The sequence below is a fragment of the Apium graveolens genome, chromosome 3 (assembly GCF_009905375.1).
Source record: "Apium graveolens cultivar Ventura chromosome 3, ASM990537v1, whole genome shotgun sequence".
Classification (NCBI taxonomy): domain Eukaryota; kingdom Viridiplantae; phylum Streptophyta; class Magnoliopsida; order Apiales; family Apiaceae; genus Apium; species Apium graveolens.
In genome coordinates, this window is record NC_133649.1 from 166,208,314 (window position 1) to 166,211,042 (window position 2,729).

General features: G+C 38.5%; 1 non-coding gene across 1 annotated transcript; it reads right to left on the reverse strand.

The window, feature by feature from the left end:
• Positions 1–2,296: 2,296 nt before the first annotated feature.
• Positions 2,297–2,403, reverse strand: LOC141715287 (small nucleolar RNA R71). Its single transcript, XR_012572054.1, has one exon. It is a non-coding gene; the product is annotated as a small nucleolar RNA R71 (small nucleolar RNA).
• Positions 2,404–2,729: the final 326 nt, after the last annotated feature.

Genomic DNA, 2,729 nt, shown 5'->3' on the forward strand with positions numbered 1-2,729 from the left:
AACAATCTCCCCTAATTTATGCTTAATGTAATGAAGCACAAATTCCATTCTCAATGATGCCAAAACCAATTACATAATGTACAAGGAATAAAGCTTACTTCAGTATCCTAAGATAACTGACAGTTGTTTTCATAAAGTTGTTCAATCTTTCTTCCTCCTTGTCTTGAAGGACTTTGACAAGTATTGAGTGGCATTTATGACACTTTATAATGCTCTATTAAGCTTTGAATTGATGCGTTTTTACTCAAGTTGTTAAGTGTTTTAACGTGTTTTCTAGTGTTTTTGTATTTCAGGCATTATCTAGGTAATCAGGTGAATTAGCATTGTTTTGGTGCTAATTTGGTGTCAAGGTGATGTTGGAATAAAAGCTCGTGGAAAGCCGGATCGAAGCATCAAAGAAAAGATGAAATCAAAAGTTTTTTCCAGAAGTACGGCGCGCCCGCGCTGGTCAAGCGTGCGGCCACCCCAGGTTATCAGAGAGGCAGTGCGCCCGCGCTGGTCAAGCGCGCGCCCACGCCGAGTGGGGATTATAAAATCTTGATTCTATTCTAAGTACGATTGGAGGAATTCTATCTTGCATGGGCTGCTATATTTATTCAAATAAAGGACGTTTTCAGGAGAGAGACGTAGCAGAGCGCAAGGAGAGCCATAAGAAGACCGTTTGGCATGATTCAACGAAGACGAAGAAGATCTTGTTTTTACTTGTGAATCTTTGTGCTAAGTTGTACCTTGGATGCTAGTTTTCTTATTCGTGAACCTTACTCTTGTTTCATACCTGGTTTTATTTATTCAGTATAAAGACTACGTTTATTATACCATTCTTTCATCGGAACCCACATTGATGATGAGTACGATTATGGGCTAATCGTTATCGTGGGGTTCTAGCGGATTTATTTATGGATTTCTTTAGTTAAATTGTTTCGATGCCTTAGTATGTGGTGATTGTATGATAACCTGGTATTGGTTGTGCTTATTCGTCTTATAAGAGTCGCGAACTTATAAGATAGCATGTTAATCTTTAATGAAGCGACAGTGAATTTAAGGATTTAGAACTTGCCATGCTAGCATAGGTTCATGTGTTATTGTTATGCATGACTCCTAGGTAATTTTAACCATCTTACTTGCCCTTTGTAATCATGATAGTTAACTTGTGCTTTAAACCTTTATGTTTTCAAATTCTATAGACATATATGGTCTCAATATAATTGGTGTCTATTCAGCTTCTATCTCTTTGTGGATGTCTGGTAGTATGTTATTCATGCAACGAAAGTTGGCGTTTAGCAGTTTCGTGTTATCTGATTAGTGTCATCACCATTGCATGCTAAGGTTAAGAACAATAAGGCTAATGAATGAAGTATTTAATGAAGTTAAAATCCCATGTTTGTCTCGTATAATATACAACCCTCTTTACTCTCTTAGTTATAATTGTTAGTTTAATTCGTAGTTTTAATCAAACCCAAATTGTTATCATCTTAGGATTGGATAATAACCATATCATCGGTGCATAAGTGCATAAATTACATAGTTAACCAAAGCCAGTCTCTGTGGGAACGAACTAGAAATAATTATATATTACTTGTGAACGCGTATACTTGTGTGAATTATTAGCGCGTGTTTAGCTCTAACAAGTTTTTGGGGCCGCTTCCGAGGACTGTAGTATTAATTTTTAGTTTATGTGTTTGTCATCAGTGGTCGTTAAAGTTCATTGACTCGGACATTGTTACTTATCTGTTTTCTTGTCTTATTTTAGGTACTCTAGTGAGCGTGTATGCATACGCATTCGCGGTCTCGTAAGAGAACTCTGGATAATGCCGAGGAAGAAGTTGTAGTGATTTGAAGGAAAGTTTTTGAAGAAGAAGAGAAGCTAGAAGAAAAAGAGAAAGTCGAGGAACCAATTTTAGTAGTGATGGGTGATCAAGCAGAAAATCCTAAGGCCTTGATGGACTACTCTCGGCCTAAGATCAATGACATTCAGTCGAACATCATCAGACCAGTCATCTCGGATAACACTTTTGAGATCAAGTCAAACACAATTCAGATGATATAAAACTCATTTCAGTTTGGGGGTTCTCCTACTGAAGACCCCAACATGCACATCAGGGATTTCATCGAAATCTGCGTTACTTTCAAGTTCAATGGTGTGACTGAAGATGCTATCAACCTGCGACTCTTCCCATTCTCTCTGAGGGACAAAGCAAAGTGCTGGTTACATTCTCTACCACCAGGGTCTATCACCACTTGGGAAGATCTGGCTCAAAATTTTATCACTAAATTCTTTCATGTGGCGAAGACTGTTGCAATCAGGAATGCTCTTACTCAGTTTGCTCAGCAAACTGGAGAATCTCTATGTGAGGCTTGGGATCGATATAAGGAGATGCTCAGGAAGTGCCCACACCACAGCATGCCTAACTGGATGATTATAAACAATTTCTACAATGGATTGGGTGCTACTTCTAGACCCATGCTTGATGCAGCATCAGGAGGAGCCTTGTGGGCTAAGAGCTATGATGAAGCCTATGAATTAATTGAACTGATGGTTGCTAATGAATACCAGAATCCTTCCCAGATACTAACTCAGGGAAAAGTAGTAGGAATTTTGGAGTTGGATGCAGCAACTGTTATAGCTGCCAAAATTACGGCTTTGATGATGAAGGTGGACACTTTGGCTAATTATAGAGTTAATCAAATCGCTTATGTCTATTAGCTTTGTGTTGGTGCCCATGAGACTG